Genomic DNA, 12,693 nt, shown 5'->3' on the forward strand with positions numbered 1-12,693 from the left:
TTTGTGTAAGAAAAAAATGCAGGAAGTGGAGGACTATTACCTCTCCCTCCCGCTCAGAACATCAACCTAAAGAAAAATTATAGTGTAACATACATAACTACGTAAGCATGTGGTCAATATTGAGCAATATCAACAGGGGGACATAGATTTATCGTCCTTAGCATATTAATAACCTCACATTTAAGACATTGTTGAAGCAAGACAGCTAAAACTCAACTGAGTATGTAGCTACACTTGAGAAAATAAAATTACATCTTTCATAGCAAAACTGTAACCAAAAGCATACAATAGGCAGAATGTAATGTTTAATTACTCTGATGTTGATTTTTTGTACTTTAATGTATCTGCAGAATACATGCAGAAAATACATGCAGAAAATTACCAGCAGTATTGGTGTTCTGACACAGCCTAAGGCAAGACACAGGAAGGTCAGATCCCACATCAGACTAACAGTAGAGAGAATTGAGTCTGCAAAAGAGGTCAGCACAGCCAACTACCTGGCAGGGACCTGTAGAGAGATATCCAGTAGATACTGAAGAGGACAGTGGACTAATTTGAATTCTTGCCTTAACTATAGCTTACTTCAGGTTTAGGAAAGATGTCTCAGAGCCTACCATTAATTCTCCTCCTCTGTACCAGAACTGTACCAGTGCAATTCCAGTCATTAAATATGAATTTCCAAGTTTAAAAGCAAAGCATTCCAGTGACCTTATGACACTGGAATGACAGATTTCAGGAAGTAGTAAGTAAACCTAAATCCTTTACTGGCATTTTAACAGACTAATTTCTATCAATTATTTAATTAATCTGTATCTCTCTTTAAAGATACTTTTCCTGAAACAAGAAAAAATTGCTAAAGGTTTAAAGTCTAAAGAGCTGTGAGTGATAATTAGTTTTTTTATATATTTTATAAATTTTAAAGTAAAATTTGAGGAAAAAGCTTTCTTAAAATGAGAAAAGTTTACCTCATAACACATTTAAATTTAGGAGATATTGCCAAGATAAGCTGTGCAGAATGGGGCTGCGAGTTATTTATATACCACATACATTCTTTGGAAACTGGATATCATTACTTCTGCTGCTAACAGAATAATTTCTCTGTGTTTGTAGGTCATTCACAATTCTATTGAAATGTCTTATCACATAATTAATCAATACAATTTAATATATAATTCGTGTAACTATTTTCACTGTAACTATTTTCACTGTATTTTCACTGTACATGGTTTCTGATGTGTGGAATTGATTTATGCAACAGATTATGCAAGGCATCCTGCATGCAGCTTTTATGTTTTCAAGGTACTGTGACACTGGCTGCCTGGGCATGACATTAAGGCAGTTCTCAGCCAACTGCCTGCAAGATACATTACAAAGAGACTGAATCCATGAAATCAGTGTCCCAAAAAAATGTGAGAAGTGATTCTGTGTTCTGATTCATGAAATATCTGACTTTTCTGAAAATTCTTATACTTCTTACCTACATATATCATGATTAACAATCACTTAGAACACCTTTACTACTATCAGCTAAAAAAGTTTACTTCCTTGTGTTTTTTTTTCTTTTATTTCTGTTGTGCATGGGTTTTTTTGTTTGTTTGTTTGATTAATTGTTGTTGTCATTTTTCACATTTTATACGTATTTATTCTTTCAAATAATTTCCTGGTCATGTCTAAGCATGGTCTTCGAAAATTTCTGCTACCTATACAAGCGAAATAAAACATTGCTATTCTTGGACTATGTTTCAACACATCTTATATTGTTTCCTTAAGAAAAACATCCTAAACCCTCCTCATTCTTTCATATTTCTTTGAAGATATAATATAATTTAAATATGTTTTCCACTTAGTGATAAACAATTTTTACTCTTTACATTCACCTGCTTTTCTAACTGTCTGTTTTGCTGTAAAATATGGAGACAAATGGAGACAAATTCTAAACAATTAAAGATCAATTATGCTGTCCTTGCAGGAAAACTTTACATGTATGTTTCTAATTTAAACACATGTAATCAATTTTCTGTGATCCTTTGACGTTCCCTTCTAAAAAGTGTCCAATTGTCAGTGGACAAAATTCTGATGGATGATAGGAAAGAGGACTGGAATTCAGAAAAGATTATGTTAACAGCGGCACCATATCTACATAATGATGACCTCTATGTAAATTCTGGTATTCATGCTAACAAAGTAGAGTTGTAGCTGCAGAAATATGCTATGAGTAATGAATTCCCTTCTAAAAATTACAAAAATGTTATTTTAATTCAGAAAATAAAATGAAATAGTAGAATGTCTTTATGAGCCACTAATTTGTAATTGTTACCTCTTCATGGGAGTTCAGAAAGAAGTCCATCTCCCAATTACTCTCACCTGCACCCTCATAGATCACACAGTGTGCTTCCAGAGTACAAAAGCTGAGTTCCTTTTGGATGAAAATGACACCGAAAATTGATTCCAGAGGATTATCTAATGCACACCAGCTGCTGATGATTCATTTCGTAGGACAGAAATAGAGAGTATTTAAAGCAAGTCTCAAACACAGATAATCATAGAATCATAGAATTATAGAACAGTTTTGGTTGGAAGGGACCTTCAAAGGTCATCTAGTCCAACCCCTGTGCAATAAGCAGGGACATCTTCAACTAGACCGGGTTGCTCAGAGTCCTGTCCAGCCTGGCCTTGAATGTTTCCAAGGATAGGTCATCTACCATCTCTCTAGGCAACCACCCTCATTGTAAAAAAATTCTTCCTCAGGTCTAGCCTGGATCTCTCCTCCTTTAGGTTAAAACTATTACCTCTTGTCTTATCACAAAAAGTCCTGCTGAAGAGTCTGTCCCCATCTTTCTTGTAGGTCCCTTTTAAATACTGAAAAGCTGCAATAATTTCTCTCTGGAGCCTTCTCTTCTCCAGGCTGAATTGACTATTTAATCTAGATTAAAATGACATATAGTATGACATACAATATTGAAAAGCAAAATAAAAAGTAAATATTTATTATACATAGTAGCAGTTTTCCATAGGCAATGACATTCCTTTTCTGGCAGGTGTTACACGTATGAAGGACGAGGTGTCCCTTGTTGTTCAGTGACCCCCAAGTACACACAAGGGCAAAAACACACTCTAATAAACATTGGAGGGAGACGGGGAAACAATGAAACAGGTCAGTCTGATATGAAGTAACATCAATATACCACCTGCAAAGAAATTGCTTTTGTGGATAATGAGACTTCCAAAGATTAATTAAGTGCTCAGTTGCCCCAGACCAGCAGTGCTGAAGAAGAATATAACAATGATGATAAATAACAGGGAATTACCAAGAAACTTTGAGCAAAGAAAGCATCAACTTGGGAAGGAGTGTCAAAGAAGCATGACAACCTGTAATGGGGTTGGGGCAGATGCCTTGGAACAAGAGGAGGAACAGTGACCCTGGTTGGCCACTGCCAGGTGTTGCTCAGTGGCAACCCTAGCCGTGCCTGAACTGGGTGCAGCAGCTCCCCATGGGGCACAAGAGCAGTCTGCATGCAGCCAGGTACCACAGCACAGGGTTGACACAGGGGTAAGTCTCCCCTGACTTCACGTGGGGCCATGTGGGGTACCTGCCCATGGCAGTGCCTTAGCAGGGTGCTGGAAGCAGCAAGGGTGCACATACAGCAGGAGCACCCATTTCTCTACAGAAGGGTGTACGCTTGGTGGACTTGCACTCAGCTTCTGGGGGGGCAGGAGGGTGGTGGCCCTTACTGCTGAGGGGCAAAGGGGTGCACAATGTCTGAAAGGGGCATATAGTTACAGAAAGGCATTTGGAAATTTTTAGGTGCATGTTAACATTTTCCTGTTCTGTAGGATTGTAGTTTCTTTATTGTATTGCTGATGTTGTTCCTGAATATATATATCACTGATTGCCGGTTAATCGTATGTCATTTATAAATCTGTACACCTCCCTGCTCCTTATTTGATTTAAACTATGCGACTTGAACAGCTTTTCTCTATGACAACAATGAGGTAGCTTTGTGACTGGTCACAGGAGTTAGTGGGAGAAAATGCAGAGGAGTTTGTTTATAAATTTAACCAGTGGGTGATAAATGTTCATATCATGAGACATACAGACGTAGGAGTTGACCTTTAATCACTTTGTGACAGATTATGGGTAAGAAGAGGGACCACGAAAGTAAACAAAACCAACTTATACTAAATATGATAAGTGAATGAAAGCCAATTGAGAGATATAGAGAAGTTAAATATTTCAATCTTATGAAAGCTACTTCTTCTAATATCACAGTAGTTGAATGGAAAACAGAAACCACTAAAATGAACGTTTTTCACTTTCAGTTCATTTTTTCATTCATTGAAAGCTGTGTTTTTTCTGACAGTAAAGGATTTTGATGAAAAATATCCAGCTGGCTCTAATATTGTCAGAAGAATTGGTTTGTTACTGGTTTAACAGTTTTCATGTGGATAGTGGATTTATTTTTTGCTTTTTTGGATTTGCCAGCAATACACACAGAACCCATCAACTTTCCCCAATATTTTTAACACTGTACTGCTGAATACTAAAATCTAAATCTGTCCTAAAATCTGAATATCTGTAGGTCCCTAAAATATATGCTGAGATTGTTCCCAAAGGTTCTCAAATTCTAATGCTATAACAGTTTTAATTTTCTAGTTTAGGTTTCAGCTTGATATATTGAAATGCGTTCTCTTTTTCCCCATAGTTGTTCTTTTTGTAGCCCGCAGTGACAAATATTACAGTTTAGGTTCCAGTAAAATAATTTATCTTTAAATTATATAACTATATTTCTAAATCTCAACTTCCTTGAAGTTCCCTGAAGATTACTTTCAATTAAGTGATTACCCTGCAGTTATCTCTAATTTTGGCCAACTATCAATCATCATGATAACAAACAACTGAGGCAGATTATCTCATATGATTCTTCTGTTGGCTTCAGTCACACCCAAAAGTTTAGAACTCCATTTTCTGAGGAAGAAATATTCCTTTGTATCTATTTATCTTTTCATTCATCAAGTAGAGATGTGTTTAAAACGCTCTGAACCTCTTTTTAAGGTGAGACCATTGTTAAGATTTTGATTTTTATGACAGTCACCATCCAGATATCAAATGTGTACATAATCCTTCAGTTTAAATTTTCTCATAAATTAGAACCTGTGAAAGCTTTCTTGTGCTTGTTATTGTTGAATTTCTATGTCAATCACTACCTTCCTTCTTGATTTCAGATCTGCACCATACACAACAGAATTAAACCCTGTAGGATTAGAAAGAGACCTAAGAGCATCTTATACATACCAAACCAAACAAACCCCTCTATAATATCACAGATTTAGACAAAGTTGCTCTTTAATAATATTTCTTATTACACACAGGCCTACAGTCCCAGGAAATCCTTGAGTTCAGGTACACCATGTCCAGCTTTACTGCCATGTGCCAGTCAGCTGTGTTTTAATTCCTGATGGTTACCAGACAGTGTGTGCTCCTCTTCTGATTCCCTTAATGGCAATAGGAGGAGCAGGGTCTGCGAGGGTGCATCCTGTAATCTTTCCATTACCCTGGGTTAATAAATTTGGAGCAGAGCTTTATCAGTGCCCTAGCAGTATGGTTTTAAGATTTGGTTTGAGTGAGGAACAGTTCATATGTTTAATTTATCATTTTGAAGAGTGTGCAAAAAACAGTATTACGTTCTATTTCAGAGTCATCCAAAACCAGAGTGTGATAACATGCCTTCTGAAAATCCTAGTTGTTTATTTTACAGAACTGAGTGGTATGCTGCTGCATGGTACCTCTGGGGAGGTGAGATTTTTCTCTCCTGATTCTTGTCAGGAGTCTTTGATGAGTTACCTTAACAAACATTTGAAAACACAAGGTAAATATTTATATATCACATTTTGAGAAACAGTGAAAACCATAACTTTCTAACAGATGTGTAAACCTTCTTCTGAGAAACTTTATCTAAAACAGTGTTAATTACACTATTTTTAATTGTGAGATTGAGAGCAAGGATTTTTAACTGAGTTGTAGCCAATTGTACTTTCCTTTCTTAATTCCTTTGTCTTTGGGACAACCCTTCCCAAAACTTTAAATATAATTATCATACTTTCTAACCAGTGAATGAATATAAATGTGTGGATTTCATATATATTGACTCTCATATAAAAACATATTTCTTCCTTCATATCTATGTTATTCTGGTTAGGTATTAAATATATTTATTTGCAAACACTAACAAGAATATTAGATAAATGTCATTTTGGAGAGACTGTGAATTAAGTTACTTAAGTTACTCAGGTTTTTGATGGACAATATAATTGCTTATTTTCCGGTCCTTTCATGAATTTTTTAGTTGTCAGGAATGCTGTTTGTTTCTTTTTATTTGAGTAGTTGCGTATATTAGTTTCCAAAGCAAACCAACAGATGCATATATATGGACTTAGATCTATAATTTATTCTCTGTGAGAAGTGATTGAGAGAACTGGGGCTATTTCACCTGGAGGAAAAGAGACCTTATTGTTGTCTACAACTACCTGAATGGAGGTTGTAGCATGAAGGGTCTTGGTCTCTTCTCCCAAGTAGCAAGTGATAAGACAAAAGGAAATGGCCTCAAGTTGTGCCAGGGAAGGTTTAGATTGGATATTAGGAAAAAATTCTTCACGGAAGGGGTGTCAGACATTGGAACAGGCTGCCCAGAGAAGTGGTGGAGTCACCATCCCTGTAGATGTTTAAAAGGCCTTTAGATGAAATTCTTAAGAACGTTATGTTTAGACTTGATAATCCTGAGGGTCTCTTCCAACCAAAATGATTCTATGATTTTATGATTCTATTGCATCGCAGTTATAGAGAAGATAAAATTTAGTAGAAAACTTTTCTATGGAATACAGTCCATGACACCATAACTTTCCATGGAAGGTGATAATTTTGTTAGGATATTTTAAGTTGTAAAACATGTTCCTTGGTAACATGTAAAAAACAACATTTCATTTTGAAGTTTATTATATGTTATAAATTCCTAAGTTATAACAACTGTACTTGAAAAAATATTTGGATAAATCAAAAGCATATTAAGTTCTTAAGATTTGGAATATCAGATATTTCCATATCAGATATTTCCACAAACCTGTCATTCCAATGTTTAGAGTTTAACAGTTTTATTTCAAATTTAAATTTCATTAAGTGAGCTCTTTGATCATATCTCTTATACATCTTGATAAACAGTGTATTAATAATTCATAACTTTGTTTCTGAAAGTCACAAGAATGTTGCAAATTATAGCATATTTCCTTAGTAGATATTGATATGACCTTTGAATATAATATGCTGATTTAATTACTCAATTGAAAGGGGGGAAAAAAATAATTTTGTGCTAAAAATGTCCACCTGCTTCAGTCTTTCACATATTTAAATTTTTTGTGACCTCCAGTCTCATTTATATTGTGTAATTCTCACAGAATTTCTGTAATGATACTATAGTTGAGTCTGATAAAATTGGCTTTCTGATATTAATTACTTTATTTTTAAAAATAAATCTTTAAGAAAAATTACTTGGATACAGTTTATTATATGTATGATGTGCTACACAGGACTTACACACATTTTATTTTTCTTTGTTATTACTAGAGTAAAAAGTAGTTCTGAAGCACTACCACTGTAATGGATTATATTTTGCACCTGATCTTCACAGATTTTTGAAAACCTGAAGTAGTATTCTCCTAGCAAAGTATTCATAAAGATCTTTAGATAACTTTTTTTTTCCCCCCCTCATTTCTGGTCTTCTTCATCTCTTCCACAAAGAAATGTAATGCCACCCCTTCTAGGAGCAAAGCCTGCTACTACGTTTCTAGATTGTGGGAATGAAATGTTCTTATTGGCTGGTCTCATCAAACTTTCAGTGTTGTAAATACAGTCTGTTCCACAATTTTAGGATAACAAGCATACAATGTGTCTGAGAAAATTCTGTTTAATTAAGCCACACTTTTACAATATTGTCAGTATTTCTAGTTTCTCTGAGGCCATTGCTGTTCATTACAGCCACCACCCAAACTGCGCGTTTCCCTCTCCCTTTATTTCTTAAGAAATGTGCATAGTTCTCTTCCATAGTTCCAGTGCACCGGCTATAGTTAAGGTCAAGCAGAGGGTGGTGGTTCTTCAGTGTTAATATTTTATATTTCACAGTGATTTATATGTAAGGAATTCAGTCTAAAATTTGGACAGGTTATGCTACTGAAACCAATACTAAGAGTAGATTCAGTTATTCCAAGCTTCAGCTTAATACTTAAACATACTGCATCTGTTTACTGCCTATGTCTGTCTAGATTTTTGCCCTCTTACCACACACCATGAAAATAAAAACTGAAATATGTGTTTGTCTTCTTAAAGCTTATATATATAATTATTATATTTTTGTTGCTAGGGAAGTTGAGGTCCAAAGCATGAGTGATTTTCCTAAGGTCACATAGGAAATTGGAGGAGAAATCATTTCCTCAAGGTGTTTATCAGCAATTTTTTTGCTCAAGAATTTATACTCAATCTGAACTATGTATACATGAATGGCAAAGTAGCCACTGCTGACAGAGATATGTCTGATTCATTTTAAGCATCAAGTTAATAATTTGCCCCTTAATAAATACAAATAGTAAGATTATATAGTAGGAGTACAGAAGAAATCAAATAAAGTACTATACTTGCATTTATCTACTGCATTTGTCTATCATGACAGCTAAAAAAAAAAAAAAGAAAAAAGGAAGACAGTGCATATGATATTTTTATTGTCTTTGAGAACATTAGGAATTTTTTTATTACTTGGTTTTAAGAACAGTTCTCTTCAAATAATTTTTTTAAATTACAAAATCAGTCAGCTGTGAGAATGTTTTGTTTTGTTTTGGTTTGGTTTTTTTTAATATTGGAACTTATGTTTCCTTACTTTAGGAAAATAAGCATTGAAAAATCCCCAAACCACATAGCTACAGGAAAATGGATACAGGTATATTATACGGTTTTGTAAAAGATAATGTATCTTAATTCACCTTACAAATATTAACGTATTTTAAAGCATAAACTCAAATCAGTTTTCTGAAGGAAACAAAAAATGAAGTGACATGCAGGAAACAGTGCAGTTTGGAATAAATAACATGACTTCTTAAAGGAACAATGCATGGCTGGAATAAAAGATATAATCTGGAGTTGGTTCAACTGATTGGCAAAGTTTTTTTTCTTCTATTCCTGAATTCGGAATTTAGTTGTATCCTATATTACCCAAACCATTCAGTGACACTGAAGCAGTGGATTCTTTTGGTGCTTTTCAGGGAGAATCAATAACCACTGTCAGGTATGAAGGAAAAACAACACTGTGTTTGAGTCCTTTGTTTGTAAATATAGTTTCACAGAAGTCTTCCCTTCTTTTTGAACAAAAGGGGTATTTTTCAAATCCTATCCTAGTTCATAAATATTTGAGCCAAAAAACCTCAATTAAAAAAAAAAAAAGGATTTCAGGTCAATGTTGATCCCTCAAACTTTTTTATGAGTATAAATGGTTAGTCTCTCCAGGTCTGAAATTCATTTTTTGGAACAGAAGAAATTCTATTTTGCTTGAGAGGAGAAAAGGAAAGAGAGAAACTGTAGAAGTTCTTCCTTCAGTTTCAGAAAGTGTGAAGGGACGATATATCTGAGAAATTTCATCTCTGAAGGAAAAAAATAATATTTATTTAATCTGGAAAAAAAATGGAAAAGCAGCACAAAAATAATTTCCGGTCATGTAAAAGAGGAAGGATTTTATATATATATATATATATATATATATATTTTTTTTTTAATTGTCTACAAAAAAAAAAGTGTTAAAAACAGGTAATGTTTGTTATTCGGTATACTGGTTTTAGATGGGATAGAGTTAATTTTCTTCATAGTAGTGGGTATGGTACTTTGGTTTTGATTTGTGACTAGAACAGTGTGGGTAACAGGCTCATGTCTTAGTTATTGCTGAAGAGTGCACGCAGAGAGTCAAGAACTCACACTGTCTCACCAATGAGTAGGCTGAGGGTTTACAAGAAGTTGGGGTAGGACACAGCCAGGACAGCTGAGACCAACTGACCAAAGAGATATTCCATACCACTTGATGTCATATTCAGCAATAAAATCTGGGGAAAGAAGGAGAAAGGGGAGACCTTTGAAATGTTGGAGTTTGTCTTCCCAATTAACCGTTATGCATGATGGAGCCCTGCTTTCCTGGAGATGGCTGAACACCTGCCTGCAGATGGGAGGTAGTGAATGAATTCCTTGTTTTGCCTTGATTGCGCATGCAGCTTTTGCTTTACCTATTAAACTCTTATCTCAGCCAACAAGTTTTCTTTTATCCTTCCGAGTGTCTCCCCTCATCCCACTGCAGGAGAGTGAACAAGGGGCTGTTTGGTGCTTAGCTGCCTACCAGGATTAAACCACAACATTAGGATATTTTTCTAACAAAGTTAATTGAACTGTAAAGTACATTACTAAATATGTTGTGTAGTTTTTGACATTATACTTTTTAAAGATGAGACATAAAGATGCAGGAGGACTCATAAGCATATAGTGAGTCCAGGCCCATTATTGACTATATTGTGTCTCAACGCCTATCTTTTCCAAGACTCTGCAATCATAGTTGAATGGCAGAATCATCCAAACAGCAGTTTATAACGCAGTATGAATTCTATCAAATTCAAAGAGTGTTTGGCAACTTCAATTTATTGGCAAGTTCATAATATTTTTCTATAGTTTCCAGAAATGAGATGCAAGGATATTTTAATTAATATTTGGCTTCTGTGAAATGATGAGGTCAAGATTTGACACTGAAGAACAAAGAACTTGCGACCTTCTTCCCTTTTTTTTGACAACACATGGAAAATTTCAACACACTTCATTTTAGTCTAGAAATCATTCAGTTTTCATGAGGAAAATTGTTATAAATTATTGCCTTTAAGAGCTTCCAGCTGCGATTGAGCTAAATCAGGAAAAAAAAAAAATTAGGAATCTGGAGCTATATTGAACACCAAATCACATAAAGATGTTTACCTATGAAAACACCACCATAAAAATAGAATCTTTCTTGGATAGAAAGAACTGTCCTCAAGATAAATTACAGATACAGTAAGAGTCTAACAAATTTTGAACTAAGCAAGATTGTTCATTTTCAGAAAAGCTATTGTGGGGGGAAAAAAAAAAAGTCTCACTGATGATTCACTCACATTTTAAATAAATCCAGAGTTTCTGTATCTTTGGCAACTGACTCCATGATGTTGTATGATTCCAGTTCTAATACCATGAAGCTTAACTTCTTTTTCATACTTGATATACTAAGTAACTGCTATTTTCTGATCATTTGATTTAGGAAGTATTTTTCATAGCGTGTCACATTGCACTCAGTGTCACTTTGGGATATGATTTTTTCCTTTTGCATTGTTTTTAAAACATCAGTCATTAATATTTGTGTAAAATTAGCAGTTCAGAAAGCTCATATCTAGTCTACATATTTGAACCAAATACAAAAGGATGAATTTCTAGTATCAACTCTGGTTGTCTTTGGATGTCACAGAAGCTGATCCATAGTCATCCTATCACTTGGATCCAAAATCAGAGGGAAGTTAATATATTAAGTTTTGAATCTGGGACACACTTACGAGGAAACTGATGTCCCAGCTGAATATTATAATGGCTGTTACTGATTCAGTTACAGTGATTCAAGTTCCAGATGTAGCTTGTTCAAAGCAAGGTCAGGAAGTACTTCATAGGCTGCATTATGTGCTATATATATATTTTACAACCCTAAAACTATATTCTTATGTTCCAAATGATATACAGTGACATTAAAGGCTATAAACAAATTGCTACATATAACAGCCAAGCAGCATTGAGCAATTAAAATACAGATTAGGTGGATTTAGGTGCATATGTATAACAGAAAAATAAAGCAAAACCTTCCAAAAATGGTAAGCATCACTCGGGATGAATAAGAATTTACACGAAAACTCATCTAAATATTTGAAATTTTGCTACTGTGCATGCCCTGAAGTCTCACTCTCTGGGCTGAGCTGAGCATCAGATGCTGAGCCCAAGTTAATCAGCCATGTAAAGAGGCAAGATACATGAGCTTGAGGTAATAGAGTTATATGGCTTCCTGGCCAAAGTTGCTTCAGATCTGGCAAACTGTTGTCTGGCTGTGGCTATCTGCAGTGTCGGAACAGTAGGCAAATAATCAGGTTGAGCCGCAGAGGAGTGTCAGTATGCATCTGTCTCGCTCATTCTAGTTCAGTTATCTATTAGTGTATTGCATCACTTCCCAGCTCTATTTTTCCCTTTTCTGTTTCAGATTTTAGTGAATATGTTCTCCATAGCCATCTGAATGTCCCAGTTACAATTGTTATTTCCTTCTGGAGTCAACAAGCAAGAGACAAGCTTATTTGGAGGAAAGGATGGCAGAAATATAACACCAATCTGTGCAGTCACAGTAGCCCTGATACGAACAGTGGCCAAAATAATCCCCACTGGAGTCACAGCACAGGAGGCGTCACCTCAGGAAATGGAACTCCATGTTACAATGCTTCAGACTGCAACAGGACTCCAGTCCTTCCTGACACAGACTCAGACAAATATAGAGCCATTGGCTTTCTAACCATAATTCTGAGGTCAGCCCTGTGGCCTTATTCCCTCTGGCCTGCTGCTGTGTCCAA

This window comes from Patagioenas fasciata, chromosome 3, assembly GCF_037038585.1.
Source record: "Patagioenas fasciata isolate bPatFas1 chromosome 3, bPatFas1.hap1, whole genome shotgun sequence".
In the NCBI taxonomy this organism is placed as follows: Eukaryota; Metazoa; Chordata; class Aves; order Columbiformes; family Columbidae; genus Patagioenas; species Patagioenas fasciata.